The sequence below is a fragment of the Canis aureus genome, chromosome 7 (assembly GCF_053574225.1).
Source record: "Canis aureus isolate CA01 chromosome 7, VMU_Caureus_v.1.0, whole genome shotgun sequence".
In the NCBI taxonomy this organism is placed as follows: Eukaryota; Metazoa; Chordata; class Mammalia; order Carnivora; family Canidae; genus Canis; species Canis aureus.
In genome coordinates this window covers 53,330,122-53,345,149 of record NC_135617.1, presented here as the reverse complement: position 1 = coordinate 53,345,149, position 15,028 = coordinate 53,330,122, and the positions used below count along the sequence as shown (strand labels likewise).

Below are 15,028 nucleotides of genomic sequence, written 5' to 3'. Positions count from 1 at the left end.
ACTCTATCTTCTCCTCCCCCATTTTAACTTTTATATTTCTTATTTTAGGTGCCCCTTAATTAATTATTATTGTTATAGTTAATTTAACTACTATGGTCTTTTAGCCTTCCTTCTTGTTTTATAAGTAGTTAATTCACCAGTTTTACTAAGTATTTTCCTTGCAGTGAGATTTTTACTTTTATATGTTTTAAAATTTTTTTTTAATTTTTATTTATTTATGATAGTCACAAGAGAGAGAGAGAGGCGCGGAGACACAGGAGAGAGAGAAGCAGGCTCCATGCACCAGGAGCCCAACGTGGGATTCGATCCCGTGTCTCCAGGATCGCGCCCTGGGCCAAAGGCAGGCGCCAAATCACTGCACCACCCAGGGATCCCGTACTTTTTAAACTTTAAAACTTTAAAACTTTTATATGTTTTACTCTTATTAGTTTGTGCCTCTTCTTTTCAGCTTAAAGAGGAAACCTTAACATTTCTTATAAAGTTAATTTAGTGGTGATGAACTCCTTTAGTTTTTGCTTATTTGGAAAACTCTGTCTTTCCTTCAGTTCTGAATGATAGCACTGGCAGGTAGAGTATTCTCGATTGGAAGTTTTCTTTTTTTCTCTTAGCACTTTAAATACATCCTGCCACATTCTTCCAGACAGCAAATTTTCTAAAAAATCAGCTAATAATCTTATGGTGGTTCCCTTGTATGTAGCAAATTGTTTTTCTCTTATTGCTTTTAAGAGTCTGTGTGAAAGCCTTTTAAGAGTGGACTCTCTATATCCTACAGCCTTTTGGTCTTCTTGATATAAGCTCTGTTGCTTTTCAGAGCCAGATGTTTTGGGGACCTCTCTCTCTAGTGTAGATACCAAATTTTGGAGTATTTTATATGCAATATGAATCCCTTGCTCCTCAGGGGAAAATTCTGTGTTTGTTTGATCCCTCTAGATTATGGGTCACTGCACTTGGGTTAGGGGCATGGTTTTTGATGAGACCACATCATTGCCTTTCCTACCTCTCTTAATGTGGCCCTTTTATCCTTTGCTGTGCAAGAGCTCTTCAGCCAGTTTTCAGGTTTTTCTCAGAGGGAATTAAATATAGCCATAGACTTGGTATATCTATGGGAGGAGGTGAGTTCAGGATCTTCCTATGTCACTGTCTTAAACCACTCTCCTCTTACCCAAGGTTGTAAAAATAATAATAATAATTACCTTTATTTCCTGCATAAACCTGAATCAGTGTAACCATCTTATTCATAAATGTATGACTGTGTGAATGGATACTGTGGAGAGAGAGGGGTTATCTGGTTGACAAATTGGTGGTTTGTTACGTAATCTTATAATTATCAACATGAATACAACTCTCCCCCTTTCATACCTCAACACTCAGAAAATGAGAGAGGTTCCTCATTTTCCCAATCTTCTAAAGATTGAAGACCTAGATTTAATGTCAAAAATTGTTCTGGATCCTTAACTGACAGTAATTATATTTGAAATGTATCTATTAACTGGGAAAACATACTTAAAAAAACTGAAGTTCTATGACATGATGATTTAAATAAATTTAAATTTTATTTATTCTAACATATACATATATTTGAAAAACTAACTATATGTGAGATATATTATTGAGTTCATAGAAAATGTCTGGTATGCAAAAGAAGTTTCTCCTCTGCAGTTGCTCAGATATTAATAAATGAAGGATGGGGAATACTCAAAGACCTAGAAGATCTGCAATGAATTTTTCTCCTGGATCTTGGGAAAGACAAAGCCAATCAGACACTGTACTTGTAGGGTCCTTAGAGACTTCAAGGTGTGAGTTTTCTTATCTATAGACTGGGAACAATAGTTGCTTGCAGTACAAGAAAAGTTTGGTACAGTGGATATTGAATAATTATAGACTAACAGGTTTATTAAGTAAAAAAAAAGAATCATTACATGATAAAAGTAATTCTTATTCTCCTAAATTATTTTAGCTTATGCCATTCATTTGGTGTTTTGATAGAAATCCATGTCAAGTACTGTTTTTGAGGAGTCTGTGACTTATTTCCTCCATTTAGATTAATTTTTTCTTTTCTTTTCTTTTTTCTTTTTTCTTTTTTTTGTTTGAATAAAATCCACACCAAAAAGAAGAAGCTGTGAGTGGCAGAGCAAAGAGACAGAAAATACCTGATTTCATACCTAGCACCCGCACCACCTTTGTATTTCCTGGAGTATAAGATATTGCTATTTAAGTTTATTTGAATCAGATTCTTGTTACTAAGGGGAGGAAGTGTCCTAATGGATTACAGTCCTCTTTTCAATTGTGCTTTCTCCGAGGAACAAAACAACCTACTTTTCTTTCTTTTTAAAAACATGAGTTTTTAAAAACTCATGGGGTGCCTGGGTGGCTCAGTCAGTTAAACATCTGCCTTCAGCTCAAGTCATGATCCCAGGGTCCTGGGAATGTGCCTTGCATGAGACTCTGTTCAGTGAGGAGCCTGCTCATCCCTCTCTCTGTTGCTCCCCTGCTTGTGCTCTCTCTCTTTCTCTCTAATAAATAAATAAAATCCTTTAAAAATAACAAAAAAATCATATAAAACATTTTAATGACCATCCCTTGTTTAGATCCCTGTGAATTTTCATAAGTGTGGAGCCTCACGCTATCCCAAGTGGATTATCAAGGTAGTTTTCCAAACAAAGGTAGTTTCCATTCTAAGAAGAGTTCTGGCAATATTTATTAAGAACATTACTATTTCCTTATTACACATCCATCAACTATTATTTCTTATCAGCTCTGAGACAGAGCTGAAGCAGTTCTCATCTTTTTGCCCCCAGTGAAAATACCACTATGTATCCTCCCCGCAGACTGCTACATGATCTTGCTATCAGAGAGCAGAGAAGAGGCCCTCTATTTACTTCTAGCTTTTAAGAAAGAAATCTGAAAATACTTCACTCTCTCCTTGACTGCCTTACCATCTGCAGCTACAGAGAGAGTAGATAACCAGTCACCCCATTTAATTCAGCCAGAGGGGGTTACCCATTGTAATGCATGCTGTGCCCTGCTACCAGATTTCCCTCTGGATTGAAGGATCTGTTGCCCACCTGCGGGATGTACAAGTTCACATTCAACCCTCTGCATTTTTGCTCTCTTCAGGAATTGCCCTCCACTGAAGAGAGCTGCTTGACCCAAAGTTTTACTTTTTCCAGGGGGCAGCCAATAGAATTGATGATGGATTAATGCAGAACGCAAAGGACCAGTATCCTTATCTCAACCTGATCAACCTTGCAAGACCATTTTGGCTACCGAGCTCCCTGGGAAATGTCTGAGCCCACTGTTGTGACTGTGTCTGCACCAGAGCCAACTTCTCACCTATCTCTGCTGCCTTTCTTTCTCCCACAGGTGAGAGAAATCCATCAGTACTCTCCAAGACATCTTCTGTAGACAAGTTCTCATCCAGGAGTCTCCTTTCCCTTCCTGGGGAACTTGATTGATAACAGTAGCAGGAGTAAGAGAAAGCAGATGCTGGCATGAGATTCTGGAACTGATTCACCTGCCAGCCAGTGGGCAGGAGTTCCCTATTACTGGTGGAAGGCACAAGACAGCAGTTAAAACTTCCATCTGAGGTAAATTGCAATGGTACCCTGGTGGAAGAAAATGCATTAGTGGGTGTAATATATTAGGCGCTTGGGAAATACAGAGACAATAATAGCTATAGGAACAATGAAATTGAGTAGGTTTGCTGGGGGATATTTGAATCTTTGGAAAGCAAATAATGGAAGGCTTGGAGTGATTAATCATAAATTAAAGGCTAGGTATGAAAGCCGGAAAATCCTCTTGGAAACATATAACGTTAGATCTATCTTGCACAATTGAAAAGCAGAACAACCTAAGGACCAGCCCAAGATTTATCCATAAGAATGGCAGAACTTCAGAGAACCTGAGCTGGTCTTCTATGCCAAGATCCGGAACCTGGTTAGGAAGAATGAGACCCTAAGATAAGTGATGAAATATTGAGCATTATGTATTGAACACCGCAAACCCCCAAGTTCCCCTAAACCAGGACTTCTCAATCTCTGCTTTATTGGCATATGGGGCCAGATAGTTTGTTGTTGGGAGGGGTCAGAGGGGCTGTCCTGTGCATTGTAAGGTATTTAGCAGCATCTCTGGTCTATCCATTAGATGCCAGCAGCCAGTAGCTTCCCCCCAACCATTTGTGACAATCATTGCCAAACATCTACTGGGGGTGGAGGGAAATTACCCAGGTTGGCAACTGTTGCTGTAAATTCTCAGGGCTGGCGGGAGTGGCCTATCCTCCCTTTTAGAGACTGGGGCACATCTTTGCTTAAAGATAGTACAGAGACCTCTACTTTTCAAATCAAGTAGTATCCCACTCAAGATGTACTCTCATCAAAGGGAACCCTCTTACACTGTTGGTGGGAATGTGAACTGGTGCAGCCACTCTGGAAAACTGTGTGGAGGTTCCTCAAAGAGTTAAAAATAGACCTGCCCTATGACCCAGCAATTGCACTATTGGGGATTTACCCCAAAGATACAGATGCAGTGAAACGCCGGGACACCTGCACCCCGATGTTTATAGCAGCAATGGCCACGATAGCCAAACTGTGGAAGGAGCCTCGGTGTCCAATGAAAGATGAATGGATAAAGAAGATGTGGTTTATGTATACAATGGAATATTACTCAGCTATTAGAAATGACAAATACCCACCATTTGCTTCAACGTGGATGGAACTGGAGGGTATTATGCTGAGTGAAGTAAGTCAGTCGGAGAAGGACAAACATTATATGTTCTCATTCATTTGGGGAATATAAATAATAGTGAAAGGGAATATAAGGGAAGGGAGAAGAAATGTGTGGGAAATATCAGAAAGGGAGACAGAACGTAAAGACTGCTAACTCTGGGAAACGAACTAGGGGTGGTAGAAGGGGAGGAGGGCGGGGGGTGGGAGTGAATGGGTGACGGGCACTGGGGGTTATTCTGTATGTTAGTAAATTGAACACCAATAAAAAATTTAAAAAAAAAAAAAGATGTACTCTCATCTTTCCTCACAGTCCCTAAGCCAATGGTTAGGTTTAAGTCACATATTAGTCAGCTGGGAAATGTGCCTGTCAAGGGAAGTAAAGGACGACACCACAAAGAAGCTCCAGGACCTAGCCATCATACACCAGCAGGACCCTGGAGAGCTCATGTGGAGCTTGGTCCCGAGAATGCCATATTAAAGCTGGTGGAATATGATGGTGGATAAGGGAGAACAATCTCCCACAACATAGGATTTAATCTCCTGGCAAGGAACCCAGGAAATGATGCCAATGTGTTGCTAGAATGGCTTACAGAAGCTCCATACAAAGTGACGTGTAAATGTCATAATTTCCATATCTGATGGAGGAAGAAGGAATCAAAAAGCTCAGAGAAGTAAGTATGCCTGAGTGGATGTACATTGTATAAGGTTGTAAATGTACTAGAAAATTATGGTCCTACAGGGGAGTCCGGTGGATACTTCATTTTGCTAAAATAACAGAAAATGTGCTGATGAGATGGGCACCAGAATCACTGAAAGCCTTAGAGTAGGAGGTAGGAGATGTTACTCTAGATCAGGGCTCAGAGATAGTGATGGGCATGACTAGATAGTGATGGGTCCAGCATTAACGGAGGCATTATTATAATGAGAATTGGATTGCCCGGATGTCCCACAGAACATCACACTGGTCCACTTCATTGATGGCATCCTGCTAACTAGACCGTAGGAGCAGAAAGTGATATGTGCAGTAGTACACATGTTTCCAGAGGGTGAGACAAAGCTTGGGTAATCAGGGATCCCCTGCATCAGTGAAATATTCAGGGAGGTGGTGGTTTGGAGCATGCAAGAACATCTTATCTAAAGTGAAGCTATTGTAGTCACAACACCCGCCACGAAAAATAAAGCAGAATGCTTGGCGGGCCTCATCAGGTTTTGGAGGCAGCACATTCTATACCTGGGAATACTTCTGAGCTGATACACTGATGGAATGGTTTGAGGTGAGCACCAAACAGGAATGGCTCTGAATGTGGCTGCGCCCATTGGGCCACATGATCCAGTAGGTCCAATGAGCTTGGAATGTATATGGTGGGGAAAGGTAGCATGTTAAGCCTTCCTTCCTTATGGAGCCTTAATGGAATAAAAAAAAAGACCCCTGGGTTTCTGAAACAGGGCAATGCCACATGCATTGGAAAATTATGCACCTTTCAAAAATCAGCTCCTAGTGTGCTACTGGGGCCTGGTTAAGAAGGAGCACGCAACCAATTGACTATCAAGTGACCATGCAGCTAGAATCACCCACCATGAGCTAAGGTTGGTCAGAGCCACTAAGTCATATGGTTGTCCAGGCTCAGCAACAATCCCGAATAATGAGAGTGGCTCATCTAGGATGAAACATACGCAGTACCAAAGGGTTACAAGTGAGCTGCACAAGCAGGCAGCCCAGACTCTCCTATTATCTATAACTGTTACATCACACTTCTCCATCAGCTCATACCTGTGGCCACATGGGGTGTAGTCTCTTATAACCAGCTGACAGAAGAGAGGAAAGGTCAAGCTTGGTTCACAAATGATTTGGCTTGGTATGAGGATGCAAACTAAAAACAGACTGCCCTACACTATAGCCTCAGGGGTAGCCTTAACACACAGTGGTGTGGGGAAATCCTACTAATGAATGGTCCACCTGACCATCTAATTTTGTGGACCCTAAGGGAGCAAGGACCTTGTTTGTCTCCTTCAATTCTGTACTTTGAGTACCTAGAAATTTACTTGGTGAGAAAGAGGTACTCAGTATATATTTGTTGAGTCAACTCAATATTCATTGAACATAGACTCTGACCCAGGAATATAATGTTTATTGGGGGCTTATGAATTAAGATTCTTGTTGATGTTGTGCCTGGCACAGCATATTACCCATGCAGAAACTAGGACATGTGTAGAATCAATTTTTTATTTATTTATAAATATTTTTATTTATTTATTCATGAGAGATGCAAGGAAAAAGGGAGAGAGAGAGAGAGAGAGAGAGGCAGAGACACAGGCAGAGAGAGAAGCAGGCTCCCTGCAAGGAGCCCAATGCGGGACTCTATCCTGGGACTCCAGAATCATGTTCCGGGCCGAAGGCAGGCGCCCAACCACTGAGCCACCCAGGGACCCCCAGAATCAACTTTTTAAAAGCAATGGTTAGCTGTTGAGTCTTTTACCTGAAGAGAGAGTTTGTGCATGAATAGCCAAGACTGGGCAGGAAGCACAGTTAAGGTATCCAGAGGCAGAAACATGGGACAAGGAGCTGGCATTATCTGACACAATTTTCCACTCACATTTCCATAATTCTGAAAGTTAAAAAAGTTTTTCATTTATTTTGAGCTAGATACACACACTGTTCTTGCACTTATTTGGAAGGAAAATTACTGTTTCCAGGCATTATTCCATCTTATGTGGTAACCCTAGCATTTATAGATTTCTACTAAATTGGATTGAATTTCGTAGAATGTGCAGGGAAGATGATGGTACATGTAACTTAGGTAATAGTCTGAAGAGTGGTAAAATATAATCAATCAGATTGGTTTATATGTGGCAAATATGTACGATAGTTCACAACCTGCCCATAGACTGTAATATGAATAATGTACACACATATATGTTCTTCCCTGGTCCTTGCAAAACTTCTGTTCAAAATTCCATATATAGAAATAAGACTAAGATCCAGCAATTATGCTGCTTAGTATTTACTCAAATGGACCCATGAACAAAGAAGAGAGCCCCAAAATGTGAATTGCTGTTACTTTGGGCACAGGGAATTCAACCCACAGCACCCGACTCTCCTAATCTCATCTAGTACACATGCACAAATATAACCATGCCTGGTGGCTTATGTACTCCTGTGCAGGAAGAAAAGTTCTGGCTGAAAAGAACTTTTTTGGAAATTAAGTTGAGATTAAATTTGCATATAGTAGGGTCCTTGATTGGCTTCCATCTTTCAGAATTCTTGTGTGCATATTGTGTGTTTTAATTTATACATAAGTGGGAGCTGAAGTAAGTCAGGATACTGTCTATACTACTTACTTTTCAGATACATACCACCAATATGCAAAGATCTGAAGATACTAGCAACATTAAACATGGTGTCTGCCTTTTGGTACTTCTTCTTCATTTTTTTAAGATTTTACTTATTTATTCATGAGAGGCACACACACACACACAGAGGCAGAGACACAGGCAGAGGGAGAAGCAGGCTCTGTGCAGGGAGCCCGACGTGGGACTTGATCCCGGGTCTGGTCCAGGATCACTCCCTGGGCGGAAGGCGGCGCCAAACCACCGAGCCACCGAGGCTGCCCTATCTCAAGTTTTAAGCATATATAATCATTAGACAAAAAGGAAATGTGAGTTTTCTCTATTTAACCACAGAGTGAGTGCTTGACAGGACACACAGAAATACTTGCAAACATAAAAAGGAGTAACTCACCAAAATCTTCTGCAGCATAGAGTGAGATGGTACCTGGCACTCTGCAACTTTCTGATACCATTATGGTACATAGGCATAACTTGACAGGCATAACTTGACAACCTAAACTGTTGACTGTTTATGAATATGTGAAACGAAACAAGTCACATGTCAGTTGCACTTCGCAACATCAGGCTCCCTTGGAATTATTGTGTGATGGATATTTTCTATCTTTGATGTTAAGTGTTACAGGGGTGGCTCCTTGACATCTCATTTTAATATATTTTAAAGATATATCATCTTTCTTTAATCAAAATTTTTATAGACACTCTGTAAGAATCACTGTCTAAAGTTTATAATATCCTTCACAATATTATATCCCTGGTCACTCAGTCATATTTTGTTCTTGTAATCATTAAATATTTATTGAGTGCTTAATAAATAAATACTAGGCACAGTACTAGACCCTCTGAATCTGGTAGGGAATAAGGCAAATGATGGTCCCTCACTTTATGGGATTTAAAGATGTTTTTTAAAGATTTATTTATTTATTCATGGAAGACAGAGAGGAGCAGAGACACAGGCAGAGGGAGAAGTAGGCTCCCTGTGGGGAGCTCACTGTGGGACTAGAATCCCGGGCCCCAGGATCAGGCTCTGAGCAGAAGGCAGATGCTCAACCCCTGAGCCACCCAGGCATCCCAGAATTTACAGATTAATGGGGGAGACAGACATGAACTATTAACTATTAACATTTCCAAATATGAAAAATGCTATGAAAGAGAATATGTATAGACTCTGATTGAGTGACCTAAAGCTAGTCTTTTTGGAAGATATGTACTAAAATAAACATTTATATCTTTTCCCCATAATCCAAATTTGAAGTGCTATATTATTAACCTTTGAAACTATCTTTGGTCAGGATAAGATCAGAAAATGCTAAGTTCCAAAGGCATTCCATTTTGGAGGTTGATAACTTGAGCCTTTGCCAACATCACACCAAAAATAAATAGGCAACGAGACCCATCTATATGCAGCTGTATTGAAAATTGTATTCCATATGTGACAACATATTATTAAAACAGCAAAATCATAGCTTCCATCTGCCTGTTGAGATGCACAGCGTCACTCTTTTCCCTGTAATGTTAGACTTTATTGCGTTTGTCGGCAGCATATTCCATTTTAATATTTGATAAATAGATATAGGAGGAATTGTTTCAAGCTACGATCCTGTACTGCTTCAGCTGTTCACCTCCTCTCTGAAGCAAACTCTCTATCCTCAAACTAATATCCCCCAAAAATCAATTTAAAACGACTGTGAAAATGTGTTTATTTTTCTACCCTCAGGATTAAAAAGCTGAGAAATGATTAATAATAATTTGTCTAGAAAGATAATGCAGGCATTATAGGGGGGTAGTGATTTTGCATCTTTAATTTTCATCAGTTCTCACATTTTATCATTAAAACTGCATGAATATATATATAGAGAGATAAAAGCAAACGAGAGAGGTAGTAATACCTCATATCTCTTAGGCGGTATTTCCTACGTTTCAGATTTCTACGTTGTCTGACCCCATTTCAGTCAATTTTCCATAGCCTGCCTGTCTCATATCCGCTGAGGGAACACACTAGTGCTGTGTTTATGCTAATTTTATGCTCTCTGAGTTGTGTCTGTTATTCAAAGCAGTTGAAGCAGTTATTGCCAGTAATCTTATTTCTGTGGGAGCCCCAGGGCAGACGAGGCCTCAAAATCAGGCGTGCAGACCGAGGCAAAGCCATCACAGCCTGCTGGTAAATGGCAGTTCTTTCCCTCCGAATCTGATATCAGTTACTTCGCAAACACAGTAATAAAATGAAACAAATCAGATTTTCAAGTAAATAAACCAGACTTCAGTGGGAAGCAACAATGGTCAGGGCAACAGGAGTTTAATAAGTGATACATAGGGGGAAATACAAAAGCACTATGGCCTGTTCCTCTACCCTCTTTATTTTAAAGCAACCTCCTCAACCTCCTTGACACTGAAAAAAAGGAGGTTGTTTAAACCCAAAAGCAAAAAAAGGGAAGGAAAGTCAAATCAAACAAGGAGTAAAATTGATATTGACTTCCTTTTATCTAAAATCAAGCAAAAATACTGAAAATTGTATTATTTACTATTGAAGAGTGGCTAGGGATGTATCAACAAAAGACTGGCAAAAACAAATGGATTTGTCTATTCTCCTCACCCACAACAACTAATAGTCTTTTAGAAATATCAACAAAATGGAAACAAAGTTAACCAGTACAGTTTCCTGAAAGGAACATTTTTCCTCCAGCAACACAAAGCAGTGTGAGAGCTAAGATGCAACAAGAACAGTGACTAAGGTCTCTTTGCCAGATCAAAGAATCATGGACTCTGGAGATCATTTACCTTGGACAACTTCTTGTTTTCCAATACGTTCTTAATTCTATCTATTCTAAACTACTTCCCCACTCAAGCCCCATCTGTCTTTATCACTATTTGCTATAAACAATTAAAATGTTTTCCTAATAATAAAGAATAAAATGAGGAGTGTCTAAATCTAAGTTACTACAGTCATAGAATTCTTCCAGAAACCAGTGGTGAATAACTTTGATGAATTTAGATGAAGTACTATGTTAATAAACTTGTATTTGTATATTTTTTCTTTAATCTCCAACAACATACTCCGGTCCAACCCAATAGCTGACTCATTCATTCATTCATTCATTCATTCATCAAACATTTACTATCTGTCTACTTTATGTCACATACTCTAATTGGAACAAGGAATATAGTATTGAAAGTGTTAAAACTCTACTTACTCACCTAACTGCTATGAGTGAGCCATGTAGAAGACACTGTGGAGATACACTGAAGTACTCATGGTTGAAGATGGGCTTCTTGAGGAGATGACTTCTGAGTTGAATTTTGTTAGAAGAATAGACACAAGTCAGGGGGAAAGAGGACAGTATATTCTAAGTAGAGAATTAAGTAAATCCACTTGGAGAATATCAAGGAGATTAATATGAATGGGACAATTTCAAGGACATGATCAGGAAAAAGTCTAGGAATCTAGATTCATGAAAGACCTAGTATCTTAGTTATAAATTACCTACTGCTAGTACACTTATGGAATTTACACAAGGTAGTGGCATTTTCAGAATTTGTTTTTATAAAGATCACTTTTCCAAGCAGTATGGAAGATAAAAAAGAGAGACTTTAGCTGAAAACAGAGAGGCTGGTAGTAAACAAAAGAGGAAAATAAAACATAATGGAATCAGAGGACAGAGGTAAAGGAAGGGATGGGTTGATGAGATATTTGTGGTGAAGATGTCTTGTTCAATGTGGCATATTGAACGCATGATTTTATCTTTGCATTCTCAGAAAGGACACTAAAATGACAGCAGAAGAAGAGAATACTTAAGACCTTACATAAACAAAGATAACAGAAAAGGAGATGATAAGAGATGAAAAATGTCAAGAAAAGGTTGAAATGGAAACTAGACGTATGTGTTTAATTGAATTAGTAGAGCCAAGAAGCTAAAACCAAATTTCTACGGGGAAGCCAACTGACTGAATACCTGCTTCAGAAACCCCAAAAGATCTAGAAGTTGGAGGAGCCAGTATCTCTGAAAGATGAACAATGGTATGTAGTCAAAAATAAGGAGAATTGGTTGATAGTGTGTAAGGGAATAGTTGAGCCCTCAGAATCTTTTCCCAATCTCAAAGGAATACAGGGGATTTTCTTTCCAGAGAGATTGAATTAGAGAAAGTTGGGATTCAGGCATGCAAGTGGATGAAGGGTAAAGCTGCATCCTAGATGTTGAAAATTTCTTAGCATTCTTTCCCTGGTCAGCTCTCAAAATAACGGCAATTTTGCTCATAAATCTCAAGTAAAGATCAGTAGAACTTCTTTTTAGAGGAACTGACCCCATTTAAAAAAGAAAAAACTACAAATGGTAGTAAATTAGGAATTCAATGCAAATAGTCAAATCAAGCTTAATCAACTTACAGTGAGCCTTATGAGCTCACTTGTGCATACAGAGCTTCTATAGTTACCTTTTTAGTACCTCATTTTAAATATAAATGTACAAAGATTGCCAAAATTTTAAGGTAGACTTCTAATATACCAAAAGAAACTAAAAATAAAAATTAGAACTTGAACGATAGAGAGTGTTCAAACAAAACTCTGTATGTGTGTGTGAGAGAGAGTATGTTTGTATGGGTGTGTGCCTATTATCCTAGGAGAACTGAGATAAGGAGATATTATTTTCAGGCCTTCATGAACCAAGAACAGGATTCTATAAGTCAGGGATATTCTAAGAGTAAGAAAGAGATCTTGGAAATGAAAAATATGAGATCAGAATGTATTTAAAAAATAGAAAAATTGAATAGAATAATAGAGGACTGTTCTCAGAAACTAGAAAAAAGCCAAAAAAGATGAATTTTAAAAGGCAATAAAATTACATGGATGCGTTGGTGGTTCAATAGATTAGGCGGCTGCCTTTGGCTCAGGTCATGATTTCATGGTCTTGGAATTGAGCCCCAAATCAGGCTGCTTGCTCGGAGAGGAATCTGCTTCTCCTTCTGCCCCTCCCCCTGCTTGTACTCTCTCCCTCTCAAATAAATAAATAAAATATTTTTAAAAGGCAATAAAATTACAGAATTTATATTAGGCATTCAATAGCTAACAAATGTAAGTACCTAAATGAACAGAGAAAACAAAAAGAAATCATCAAAGAAGTAAGTCAAGAAAATTTGTCAGACCTGAAATTCATTGACTTCCAGATCGAAAAGGTCTACTGAGTGTTGAATACAGTAAATAGGAAAAGAATATACACACTAATAAGTTTCAAGGTAACACTAACAAAGAGTTTTAAAAACCTCTGAAAAGAAAAAGAAGTGAGAATCAGAATAGCATCAATTTCAAACTGTAACAATAAGAAGTAGAAGGCAATAGTTTAACGACTTCAAAATCCTTGGGAAGTGATTTCCAGTCTAGAATTCTATACCTACTATACCCAGAAATTTGGCAGAAATGGATGAGATAAAGCAAAAGAAAATTATTTTTTGCAAAATTACTTTCTTTGTTATCATGCTACAAAATTCAAATGTGATGGATGCTAAATCATACTGCTAAGTGATTTTATTAGAAAATTACACCAATAAGAAACACCTGGCTGACTAGGTCAGTAGAGCACTGAACTCTTAATATTGGGATTGTGAGTTCAAGCCCCATGTTGGGCATAGAGATTACTTAAAAATCAATCAATCAATCAATCAATCAATCAATATCCTACTCTTCTTCCTCCAACTACAAAAATGCCCCCTCTGCCCAAAAAAGATCTCCCAAATTATACACACCTATTGTCCTAGGAGTATAAAATCTATCTCTGAAGAACTATTAGAAAAATCCTGGTTTCATGTTCATTGACTCAGAAAAGTTATACCAAAATATAATCCATTCATTTACTGAGAATTAGTGTACTACTGTATAATATAGTTCATGATTTATAAGATAAACATATTGTCATAAAATAATATATCCATTGTTAGTCCCAAATCATATTTACCTCTGTATTCAGGATTATTCTGCCAAATTGGGTAGATTCCATAATATGTTTTTTTAAGAAAACATATGTACATGTCAGAGTCTTAATGATATTAATCCTTTCAAATGAACAGGGTCTCAGAAGTACATATGGGCTAGACTTGAAGACATACCATGCTAAAGACTCAACTCTGGCTCTTCCATACCCAAGGAAAGTGAAATGAAAAATATAGTTACTATTTGCTGAGTGTTCAATAATGCTCAGTGCTATACCATGTTACATTTATTACCTAGTAAATTGTGAGCTTGAAGATAGTAGATAAAAGCTGAAATTATGAGTTATTTGTTTGAAGGTGAGTATTGTTGAGGTCTTATAAAAGAACTTAAGTGAATGGTAAACTTTTACTAGAAGTTGTTAACCATCATAAAATCAGTTTTGAAGCAGGAGCAATAGATTATCTTAATTTAACTCTGAAAATAAACACAGATTCATGTACTAATGGTCTAAAAGGTCTAAAAATAGGTATTTTTCAGAAATTTAATACCTTTTTTTTTCCTTAGGTAGGCTTGATGATGCGCGGAGCCTGAACAACATGGGGCCTGAACTCAGGACCCTAAGATCAAGACTCTGAGATCAAGATCCTGAGATCGAGACCCAAGCTGAGATCAAGATCTGGATTCTTAACTGACTGGGCCACCCAAGAGCCCCATTTAATAATGTTTTAAAATGAAATCCACTCTATTAAATTTTATCTTTTAAATGATCATATCATAAAATTAACCTTTCTGTACAGTACTGTAAATGTTAACACATGTATATGTATTTATGTAACCATCATAACAATCAAGATACAGAACCGTTCCATCACTCCAAAACTTCCTCTTGTTCCATCTTTATAGTCATATCCTCTCCTGCTCCTATCTCTGACAACTACTGATATGCCTTCCATATTATTTTTCTTTTTGAGAATGTCATGTAAATGGAATCATACAGCATGTGACCTTTAGAGACTGGCTCCTTTCATTCAGCACATCAATG

The 15,028-nt window shown here is 38.3% G+C and overlaps 1 long non-coding RNA gene across 1 annotated transcript in view; it reads left to right on the top strand.

The window, feature by feature from the left end:
- The window catches only part of LOC144317387 (uncharacterized), a 54,047-nt gene extending 39,287 nt beyond the window's left edge, over nucleotides 1–14,760 (top strand). The window contains exons 8-10 of the long non-coding RNA XR_013383389.1: nucleotides 3,364–3,587; nucleotides 11,823–12,084; nucleotides 14,551–14,760. This is a non-coding gene — a long non-coding RNA (uncharacterized LOC144317387). The remainder of the gene's footprint in view (nucleotides 1–3,363; nucleotides 3,588–11,822; nucleotides 12,085–14,550) is intronic.
- Nucleotides 14,761–15,028: the final 268 nt, after the last annotated feature.